The 11,887-nt window shown below is 40.8% G+C and overlaps 1 long non-coding RNA gene across 7 annotated transcripts in view; it reads right to left on the reverse strand.

Annotated features, from left to right (window-relative positions):
* Positions 1–11,638, reverse strand: part of LOC126046323 (uncharacterized) — a 47,524-nt gene extending 35,886 nt beyond the window's left edge. For 3 of the 7 annotated variants that reach the window (XR_007508308.1, XR_007508304.1, XR_007508302.1), the window contains exon 1: positions 4,749–6,151. This is a non-coding gene — a long non-coding RNA (uncharacterized LOC126046323). Of the gene's footprint in view, positions 1–4,748; positions 6,152–8,007; positions 8,126–8,648; positions 8,714–11,457 lie in introns of those variants that run through there. The other 4 variants (XR_007508305.1, XR_007508306.1, XR_007508307.1 and 1 more) reach the window with 4 other exon arrangements.
* Between the last annotated feature and the right edge of the window lie 249 nt (positions 11,639–11,887).

Here is an 11,887-nt window from a genome sequence, read left to right on the forward strand (position 1 = left end):
GGAGAATCCTGGTTGGCCCAGGTCTAAAGCCTGCCAAGGACTCTTCTAACACTTTAAGTGTAGATAACACAGTGCCTGGGAATGTTTCCTCACAGTTTTTTCAATAGTATATACATTGCTGTAGAGAACAGAAAAAGAAACTCAAAGTCATACAGAATCCAATGTCTAGTGTTTTGGTTTTACAGTTGTTTTCTTTTGTTTTCATTTAAACTCCTGGTCAAAACTGCCTTGCAATCTACCAATACATCCTACTGGTTTACAAAACTATTCAATGGTCCTAGGAAGACCTTGATTAGCTGTAAATGTATTATCAAACCTGAGTCATTATATTAGACACAGGAAACACTATGGGTAGGTAAATTATTCAATCACACCCATAAACTATATAAATCTTTCAAACCAGAAGGGGTCTAACTGTCTTTCAGACCTCCATGGAGAAAGAGGAGAGACTGAGTCTCTCCTAAGGGGGTACCCGAACTGTATTGTTCAGCAGATCTAAAACAGAAACTGAGTCATATTAGAGAGCAAGCAAGCATTTACAGGTCTCTACTCTAGAACAGAGTACCCCATGTCCTGTCTGAGTGTGACAGGTCCCACGCTAAGGTCACTGGTTACTGGGTTATTCAAGCATTCATTGTTGATGCAGAGTCGATCTCTTCCTGCTCAGTTATGCAGCTAGGCCACATCAGCTCTCAGTTTCACTGTCCTTTCTCAAACAGACATCCAGACACAAGGACAGTGGTTTCAAATCCTTACAGAGTAGAAAAGCTCTCTGCTCAGAGACAAAAATCCCTATGTCTCCCTGGTATCATTACTTAGTAGCAATAACTCCAAGGTGTTGAGACCACATTTAGCTTTACAGAATAAAACATAACAAGCTGTCAAAATGTGCATAAATAAATTAGAGTCATTATTCCAGCTTAAGGTTCTGGGGACATAAACAATCCTCTTGAAGTTCGCTGTGACATATTTTGCAGCAGGAGCCAAGCATTAAAATTATGTCCTGTATACAGAGAGCTGTAAATGCATTCTGTCTTAGGGCCTGGCACTGCGGTGCAGAAACCAACAGGCCTGCCTTGGAAAAGAAAATAAAGCAGTCCGGGGCCAATTCCCTGCCCCTGAGCACAGGTTTTATGGCACAGCCACGTCCATATGGCTAAACTCTGTCCTTCTGCTCACTCCCCAAAGAGGAGTCCTCATCAATATCTGCCTGCCCTAATCCATATACAGACACCATTGCAGAGAGTGCTGGCTGGCGCAGGCAAAACCATGCAATGGAGCACGCTAAGAGTTAAACACCACAGGTCACTTCATGCCACTGCTCCTGGCCCTGTCCAGGTTACTAACACAGATACAGTATGGGACTTCTGCTAGGATATTACCCTAAAACATGTTTACTTTTCCATCAGTGACTTCCAGTTGCATAATAAGAAATGCAGTAAGCAAGACCCAAAAAAGGCATGAGGAATGAAGACATACATAACATTTTTTGTGTTTAGAGACATAAAGGAGCTGTACCAGGTGAGACCACAGATCCATCATGCCTTCAGCACTAGCCAACAGCACAAACTTTTGAAAAAGTAGGAGATCAGGGTACGCGTGCAGTGATACTTCCTCAGTACACCCTCCTTTGTGACTTGGGGACTTCCTGAACCAAAAGTGGTATATTGGTATTTAATAGCCCTCTGAGGATTCTTCTGAAAGAAAATGAACTCTGGATTTAAATGCTGCATAATTAAAAAGTCAGTGAAAATAGGCTTTAACAATTTGAATTATAAACAAGGAGCAGACCTGTTCATTCAGAAAATGCATTTTACATCAAAAGAACATCAAAACAAGGATGAACAAGAGTAGTGTCATTAAAAGACAGTATCAAGCTGAAAGCTACAATCTCTAAGAGCAAAATGGCACTGACAACTTCACAGAAGGCTTTTGCTTGGGCTCAGTGCACACAAAACCAAAACAAATTTCATAGCATATTCAAGACAGAACCTGCTATGACAGAAATCAAAACAAATGGCTAATAACTCAGCAGCAAAATGTAGGATCCTTCCTATTTTGTAAGCAACAATTTTTATAGCAAAGTTTTTTCCTGATGTTTTCTGGTATGCCCCTTTAAGGTTTTGAAAAACCACCATAGCAGCTGTGTCTTTGGGTCCTGATGGGTACTTTTGAGCTACTTGCTAAATCCATATTAGGAGCTGAGGCAGCTGTAGCAGTATGAAGAACTGTTCCACTCCTGAGTGGGAAATTCCATGAGATAAAATATTCTTGCATTTTGTCCAGCAGAAATACTGTATTTCCACTGAAAATGCCATAGTAATAAGCTCACTAGTGATGTCTTTTCTAGAAATAAATAAGACAGAAAAAATTTCTGATGCTCTCTCTCTGTCTCCCCCTTCCCCCCACCCTTCTTTTCTCCTTCTCTTCAAAGTGGGAGCAAGGTGGTAAAAACAAAGAGCTAAATGCATTTTTACCCCCTAATAATAAAAAAATGGATATTCCTTTACTTGTCCCCTGATGTATCAAAAAAATACCATGGGAAAACCATTCTGCTTTCCAAAACTTGTTTTTTTACCACAGAAAGGAAAGACTCCCTAGAAACACACCTAACACAGAAAGGTTCTTGCTTGCTCTGTGCTTACTCACAGCTCAGTCACAGCCACACAGGTGCAAGTTTTAACATCCATGATCTGACCCGTCTGAGACTTCCCCTCACCTCCATGTACTTTGTAAACATGACACAAAAGCATTCCAATATTTTTATTTGGGAAATTAGGGAAAACCTACAGAAATTAATTTTGAGCAGATGATGGCACAATTCTGACTAGAACAGAAATCAAGAAGAATGCAAAGTCTTCAGCCAAACTTGGGAAGGAGGTATAAGGTGCTGCAACGCAGAATTCTCACATTCTATGTATCACCATCTGATATACATTAGAGGAATGCTGGTTATGTCATTTGTTTCTGTTCTGCCAAAAATATCCTCATGCAAAATGGTGACAGGGATCCTGTGAGGACAATGAACTGCTTTGCGGTGTTCCTACACTGGGCAAATATTAGATGAAGGACTGAGGAGCCTAGCACCACCCTATGGCCTCCTCATATGTCAGAGAAGCATACAGGGCTCTTGGCATGCAAAGCAGCTCTATTCATTCTCACTTGTAAATACTGTTGTTATGGATTGTCAGCTACTCAAAAGAGCAAAACACGAGCCCAGAGTTTTGCCAGCAAAGGCCATGAAGCAAAAGCAGTTGTGATCTAGCTGTGATCACTAGATACCAGCCAGGGCAACACAAGAAACACAATATCCAAAGACACACAGGAGTAGGATGGGATCAATTTATCAGCCAACAAACTCAACATAATTACCACGCTATAAACAAGCTGATTGCAATACTATTTAAACCTAGTAAATTAGATTTCCTTTCACCAGGAGGAACAATCTGTGCTCTGGTGCTCTACAGTGGACTGGCAGGAAGGTAGGGAACCATGCATGCCACTGGGGAGAGATCTGTGATTGTTTTACCTAAACCAGCATTGATCTGGATTCCTCAGATCACTAATCACCTTCAGATTACAACACAACCACCATACCAATGCAAGACAAAAATGAACTGTTTACAGCTATATGTGTAAGATCAAGTTAAATAGGGAAAGGGGAGGAGGGGAGTGCAGGACAAAAGAATCTAATAAAATCAGATCAGAATACATTTGGGTTGCAAAGCATTTAAGAAAAAAATCCAGGAAAAAAAAAATGTTAAATGATCCTTCAAACTAACCAGTAACTGTAGTAAGTCAGCCATACAGCAAGGGCTCAATGTTCAATACTAGCTTTATAGGGAAGGGAAGTGTTTTTATGACGTGGAAACTATAGTGAGGGTAGCAGGTGACCGAAGCCCCTCAAAAACATTGCATTTTCAAAGCAGTTTCAAACATCCTTTCAGAAGGAACAGCTTTATATGACAGTGTCCTCAGGCCTCTCACACTCCATCAGTGATGTCCCTATCTTGGAACATACATGGAAAAAACAGAGGCATCTCTACAAGGTAACCCTGGAAACAGGCTAATACACAGAAAAGGCAGCTTTACAGAAAGACACCGTGAGGTTCCCCATTTCTTTTCCCCTCAGCCTATGTTGTGCCAGGAGGAAGGGCAGACATAATAAATATGGGAATCCCCCAAAAAACTAAGAAAGGCTTTTCTGAAAATACTGTGTGTACAAGATTATATCCGACTCCTTTCCCCTCTGGTGGTTACAGTCCAGAATACATAGGCACACCTTATCACTGAAGACAGACAATTAAATATGTGAACGGCTGTCAAGTAAATGGTCTGTGTTCTTGTGAAACCATTTCACCATTCTTCCACAAACAGGAAAATATTTAGCAAGAGGTGTGCAAACTGGGTACAGATGCAAGAGTGCGATTGAAAGGTGGGTGTCATCTGCTGAAAGCAGATCTAGACAGAAGGATTCAGCATGAAAAATATTTCCTTTGTCCTCCAGACTTAGAATTTTCTTCCTCTGGCCTGAAAATGTTCGTTACTTTTATTCTGAAATTTCAAGTGTTTTCTGTTCACACTTCCAACAACAAATTGTCAATTGTGGTCCCGTATTTACAATATTTCTCAGAAAAACCTATTGATCACAGCAAAATATTCCCCTGCTTGCTCACATAAACTAAAGCATTTGAGCCACTGGAAAGTACAGCAGAGAATAAAACATTCAGCCATTAAAACCCACTTACCCATTTTCTCTCTAATAGCCCTTCAGAGCTTCAGTTCAGTGACATAAGAAACTCCCAAATCTGGAAAGTGGTCAGTCTGTAGAGAAAGTACTTTCCAATGGCTTTGACGTGTTCTGGTGAGATTCTACATTACTCCAGAAGCCCTGGGGACATACACTGTAGTAATATATAAGGGTTGAAATTTGTCCTTATATTTTTGCACCACTAAAATCCTACATAATCCTCATTTTGAAGACTTAAGTGAGACTTAAGCAGTACATAGCCTCTTACCAGGTCTTCTTTGTGTTGGCACAAATTTCACCCAGGCAAGACAATATTTGCTCAGGTGCAGTACCTTGGGAGAGAGTTAATCCCTTTCATTTCTGACACAATAGTTATTATGTACAATAACTAATAAAAGCCACTCTCGAGATTGACAACCTACACATTTTCAATTTCCTCTCATGTACTCTAGCCTTTCATAAGCTCCTTTGATCCTGTATAGGTGTCAATCTTTGTATGCATATAGGTCACAAGAAAGTTCATCTCATGTTAATAGCCCGGTCACCTTCGGATGCATTGATTTTAAGCAATTTCCATTTCCAAATTTCAATTTATCATCTTATTTCAGTCACTCCATTATTCTCAAAGACACCAAGCTACAGGGACCATGATTTTGCTTTGACTCCATACTAAAGAGGAAAAAAAGTCAAGTCAAATATCAGAGCTTCCTTCTTGCCTGGCCAGTTGGAGACACACGTGCAGACTGTACCTTTCCCTGACAAGGGAAAGGTGGGCCATCTGAGGCAGGGTTTACTGGGACTCCTAACCCAGCAGTAATATTCCTGAGACAGTGATCAGACAGAAATCAGACAAAATGTGGAATCGAATCACACAGGCTCAGGATGCCTTGTGAAATCTGCACTGAGGGCTCTGAATGTGGGGAAAGGCAGAGGGCTGCCTGACACAGGCACGCCTAGAAGAGCTCTAAGGCAGGGTGCTGCCTTGGCTTTCTGCATGGAGCACAACCCTCCCCTCTTCTCCCTCCAGCACCAGAGGCCGAGCACAGCCCTTCACAAGTGTACACGCTGGACACTGCCACAGCCTGGACCACCCCTCCCAAAGTAAGACACCCTCCATAGTTTTTCCCCTTTTTCCACACACCACCAGTACCAGATTAATGCACCAAAAGTCCTGCCTTCTTTGCTGCTTCAAAGAGGGACAGATGCTGCCAGCGACAGCATGCAAGTCAAGAGGGACTGGACTTAGTCTTTTCTGGGAAGGCAAACCTTATAGAAATGTTTGTTTTCACTCTGCTGTTCGACATTCCAGCTAGTGGGAAGCTTCAGGAACTTGTTCCAATGGCTTGTTTCTCCTGCTCCCTCCCCTGGCAAACTGAAATCAATGTTGTTAGATTCTTTTAATTCCCTTAAAGACTCTCTCTCTCTCCCCCCCACCCCCCCTTTCTGAGGTCACACAAACTTTGCTTTGGACTCCAAACTATTCATTTTTCACATTACTCATTTTAGGTGTCTGAAAAGCTTCTTACTCATCAGCCCATAGAAGGAAGTGCTCTTTTTAATTTTTTTTTCTTTTTTAAGACAAATAAGAGATACACATCTCAGCAACAGAAATGGAGTCTCTTCTATGACATCGCAACAAGATGTCTATAAGCCTGATTTGCAGCCCCCCCTTGGCACATACTTGCTGGCTTTGCTTCACGCTCACTCAGAGCCCTTCTTTTCTGTAGACACAGCAAAAAACTGTGCCAGTTGAGGAAATCTGGGGAGCCTTTTCATCCAGGTAAAGTAACTGCAGGGAATCACAGTGCAGTTGAATTCATTTCTCACAGGCTACTGAACACTGTGCTGCACGTTAATGACTTTTGGTAGCCATGAGCTTAAGCTACACTCTTAACTAGAGCTTAAAAGCTGCACAGCCCAGTGTCAGCCTCCAGAGCTTAGCAAGGACTCCTGTCAACAATGCCTGGAAAAAAGATGAGCATGTAACACAGGAAGTGGCTTGTGAAGCAAGCAGCTCCCTTCCTCATTTACCAAAAGTTCCCTTTTCTGCTCAGCTCCTCTCCCAGACTCGTTTGGACTAGCAGAGGAATATACCAGTGCAGCCCTACCTGTCAGCAGGGAAGAATGTCTGTGCCTCTGATTCCTCTATCTCTCTACCAGAGCTTTGCTCTTGGATGTCCTCAGGCTGCTGATAACCTCCTGATGTTACCGCGGCTGTTTAACATAAACCCATAAAATTCTTGAGGTTGCTGTATCGCTCTTCTCCTGTCCACACCCAGGACCTCCTCATCTTCTTACATACAGTAAACAATTCCCCGCAGGGTCCACATTATTGTGATAACTAACAAGCCCATTAAAACTTCAACTCTGACGCACACTATACAGCAAGCTTCAGTGCACTGCTGTCAGGTAAGACTTTGCTGATGCATTCAGACTTTACCAATAAAATAATATTTGTGTTCTCACAACCATCTACTGAAGTCTCTCAGAAAGCCATAGCAAGAGCTACAAGGTATTTTTAAGAAAGGAAAAGAAAAGAGAAAATATTTTTCCCCATAGAGACTTCAGCAAGTCTAAGCTTATGTAGACAGGGTGGAAAGCATTTTGCAAAGGCAAAAAGCAGATGTTGTCACAAAGCCAGTTTTGTCCAGCTCACCTATACCATTCCTTTGGTTCAGAACAAAATGGATGCAAGTAGCACCATAATCAAGTATTTCTGGTTTGGCCCCTGGGTGGACAGAATACAGCTGAAATCCAGATGATCCACATTTTTCACATCAGGTAAGCCAGGATCACATACAGGGCAAAACAAAGCAATTTGCAAATGCCCCTATTTAGACTTCAGGTCTGAAAAATATGCTGTGCTGCTTGTGCTTGTTTGGAAACACTCTTAAGTCTAAGTCAGCAAGAAGGTCTTTACTTGCTGCATTGCTTCATGCCTACCTGGGACGACATCCTGTGCAATTGTTTGTACAGCTGGATAGAGCATTCAGGATGTCTGTTTGAGGTGCAAGTCCTAATTCCCCTCCCCTGAGGACACTTGAGAATATATTCTGCAACAACTATATTATGCATTATTTCTTCATTCAGTTTTCTCTCCAGCGGAGACTACCTTTCTGATAAATACATATGTCTACATTTACACAAACGCATAGGCATATATAGCTAAAAGAGAGAGTATGAAAATACTAGTCAGTCTGTATTGACAACCTTTGTTTTAATAATACAAATATATGAAAGCATTTCTTTGTACATACCTTGCTCTAAGTCCACAGCCTATTTCCCAATCAAAGAACACATTGCCCATGCAACAGCAATAAAGCTGTCATACCGCCTTCGGCCGTAACTTGCAATCTGTCCGTATCCAATACTTCACTGAAAAAGAAAAGATGCAGGCCCTAAATTTGGATGAACTGACTGGCAAAGGGCTGTGCTACCTAAAGTTCAGCTCACTTTTTTCTTGGCAAAAGCATTTAAATCCTCTAATGTAGATTTATGTCATTTTGTCTAGATGCCTTCCCCACAGAGGCTTCAGATATTAATCATGCTTCATCCACAATCATGGAAACATCCCTGAGTTAGCATGAAATTACTTTCCAATTTTTTTTACCTCTTCCCTCTCCTCCAAAATACCCGTGCTGGCTGAAAATATCACATACTATATTTTACTCTTAGGAAGAATTTTATCTGTGATAGTTAACAAGATGCTGCAAATGATTAAGACTGTAACATCTTCAACATTTCTTAAATTGTTTTACAGACTTTGCTGCTGCTTGGTCAGACTCATGGACACCTGTAAATTCAATATGTTTAGAGATATTTTCCTATTTCACAATTTCAAAAAGTTCCAGACTTGTGATTCATTTTAGAGATAAATGGCCAGCAATAAACTACTCACCTTTTTTTTTTTTTCCTATGTTTCATGTTTCATTAGAAGATGCAAAACACCCTGACAAACAGGAACTGAAAAAGAAAATATTGGAGCAGGGAGCTGTGTTTGTAAAGATGTCAGTTTAATATATGCAAAATGAAAGTTATTTTATAAAACCTATTAATAAAAAATATTCCCAAGATAAACCAGAGTCAACTGCTGTATTTCTGCTCTACTTTAAACAATATTAGTTTCATAACTAATTATCTCACAATTACTAATATTTTTCCTTGATGAACTCTGCTGCCTCATCCTAATGAAAGTGCTGCAAGGTAATACAGCAGTTACATGACAATGCAAATAGGACCCATTCAATTTGCACAAAAAAAGGTTGCAAGGAACAATTAGCACTTCATTAATATGATATAAAATGCTAATTTGCCATATATCCCAAGTGACTCAAAACTCCTTTCCATCCATATGTGCAAATAATACTTAATATGATGCAGTGTGTGTGAACCAGGTTCATGGTGCATTAGCTGGAATCCCTGTGTCAGTTTTCTGTATAATAGCTATTAGTTAATATGAACAGTAGCTCATATTTAACCTATGACAGCAGTGTTAAATGATAAAAGGATCTGTTGGCAGCAGTATCTCATAATTCCACCCCTATAAAGTTCTCCCTTCCTTGCTCTCCAGGATGAAGTATTGGAAACTGACTTCTAATCTAATTTATAAAGCAGATTGAAATGAAGTGCTGGTAGCACTCAGCTCGGCTGCTCAGCATTTTGAGAGGCAAGATCATTCCTGGTGAATCGCACAGCTCAGGCATTCAAGCACTCACTGGCAGCTTCTAATGATCAAAGTATTTGACTTAAATAATTGATTTATTTATACCAGTAAAGAAGCTCCAGGGGGCTGTGAATATTATGAGATATAATCACACCACTAGGGAATTAGAGACACTCAGATGTGCCTTGTGCCTGCTAATGCCCTGTGGGTGTGATTAGGATATCACACATCAAAGGAATTTGCTCTAAAATTTTTCATATAATAAATTAATAAAAAATAATTTATTTAAATAATTTCACTGATTTAATGGGACAGATCTGATGCAAGATGCAGTATGCGGAGAACTACAATGAAGTGTGTTGATCTAGGACAGTACACAAGCCCCGACCATCTTCGGTTAATGCCCCAGTACCAGCAGGACCCTCTGCCTAGTGGGTCCTTTACAAGGTATTAGCATCATCTCAAAGCTTATTGTCTGTGATGAGCATTCCCAGAGATTTTAGCCAACCTGCATTGTCTGAGATGGAGTAAAATGGTGCTCCTTTAACAAATCCTTTCAGGAAGGGAAATGTTGATTAACAGTGGTACAGCATGCTGGCACAGGCAGGCAAAGCAATGGCTGCAATACTTCATGGAGAACCCAGGCTCTGCTGGCCAGATTGTTTATTCAGGAATTTTAACAGCTACCTTAATGGTTTATATGGCTTGACCACCGACCACTTTAATACACTTCTTACCCCAGAATATAAAGACAATAGGGAAATGTTCTTATTTCAATTGCACTCATAAGAAATTGAGTTACAGAGTGACTAAGTTGCTCAAGGGCACGCTGACAGTCTGTGCAGACCAGGGGATTAAACTTGTACTGACTTTCTGCAGCATGCTGCTATTCTAGAAATACACCAGCTTTTCCACAAGGATATTACAGCAACAGGCAATTAACATCATGTTATCTCTAACCTAGCGTGCTGCAAGGGAAGTATATAGATGTTTCACTTCTAGAAGTGCAATCCTTTCCTATATCCCAGGATCCACAGGGAAGCATTTATGGCAGTGACAGCAAAAACAAAGGCATCCTTTTAGAGAAGAGATGTGCATAACCTCCGTAGATCTTTTCAGAGCTACAGACAGGCATGAAGATGGAAAGCAGTATTTGGGGGCAACTTGTGCCTTGGACAAACTAGTACTCCAGGTGCAAAATACAATTGCTGTCCTTAGGTTGTGGAAAGAATGCGCGAATAAGATTTTTTGAACCAATCTCTCAACTCCCCTGGGGGTCAGGCCTAGTCTGTCTTATATTGCTTTAGTGCCCTCCTAAGATGTTGCAAAAGAACTCCAGAGCTGCAATGCTGTTTAAACAAGTCACGCAAGTTCTAAGTAAAGAAATCAACAGCAATTATAAATTCCTGCAAAAGTACTATCTTTATCACTAAAATTAGAAAGGGAGAGGCTTCAGGGGCTTTATTCATGCCTATGGGAAAAGCCTGAGACTGTGTTCAACTTTTCCACACTTAAGCTTCATTCCCATCCTTGCATAGCTGTTCTGATTTTGGATCAATGAGCATTGTGTGTGTTGGCTGGGCCCTTTATCAACTTATGCCACAGAATGAGGTACCCAGGGACATATCACAAATCAGATGTCCACCATATTATACATGTTTTTATTGCAAGGGTCAGATCTGAAATCAGTTTCAAATGCACCCAAAACTCAGCCTCTCTCACTTAGTGAGTTCAAAGAAACTCTCCTGTTTTGGAATTTCAGGATTTGAACTGAGCCTGGAGTCATGCAGTCCACTACCAATTAGTCTGACAGCACTACTTGTAGCATGCTGTGTTGAAAACAAATGTACACTTTTTTTTATGTTTATAACCTCTTTCCCTTTCTTTACCTCATTTTTCCAACATGCACATAATAAATACGGTCTGTCCTACAAATGCAGTTTCGCTAGAGTGCACAACAAGAGGACTTTTTTCTCCCCAGCACTAGCAGATACAGCACCATCCACTCAATGGAATGTGGCAGAGGCTCTGTGAGGGTACATACCACATTTAGGTATGGCTGAATCTGCCCTTATCATCTTGTAACATGATGTGTATTTCCTTTGTACTACTTATGTTCCTCTTCTGCCTGGGTTCTCCCATGCCAGTTTACCCTTGTAGAATTGAGTTGAATACAATTACCATGAGTAGTCAGAAAAACTCAGAAACAGTCTTCATATCTAGGCCCACCTTTAAAAAAGAAGTACAAAAAGTCAGTAAAACCTTGACATACTTATCATCATTAGAAACGGAGTCATATCACCAACTCTGACCCCAATTTCAAATTCTTTCTGTTTTCTGTGACCGTCAACTTAAGCTTCAACAGCTACCTGATCTGAGGGAGTCCCGTGCTGACTGGAAAATCTCAGATGTGATCCCAGGTTAGATTATAACACGGTTCAGTAATTGTGATCCTAATGATATCCCAATATGCA

The sequence above is a fragment of the Accipiter gentilis genome, chromosome 16 (assembly GCF_929443795.1).
Source record: "Accipiter gentilis chromosome 16, bAccGen1.1, whole genome shotgun sequence".
Lineage (NCBI taxonomy): Eukaryota > Metazoa > Chordata > Aves > Accipitriformes > Accipitridae > Astur > Astur gentilis.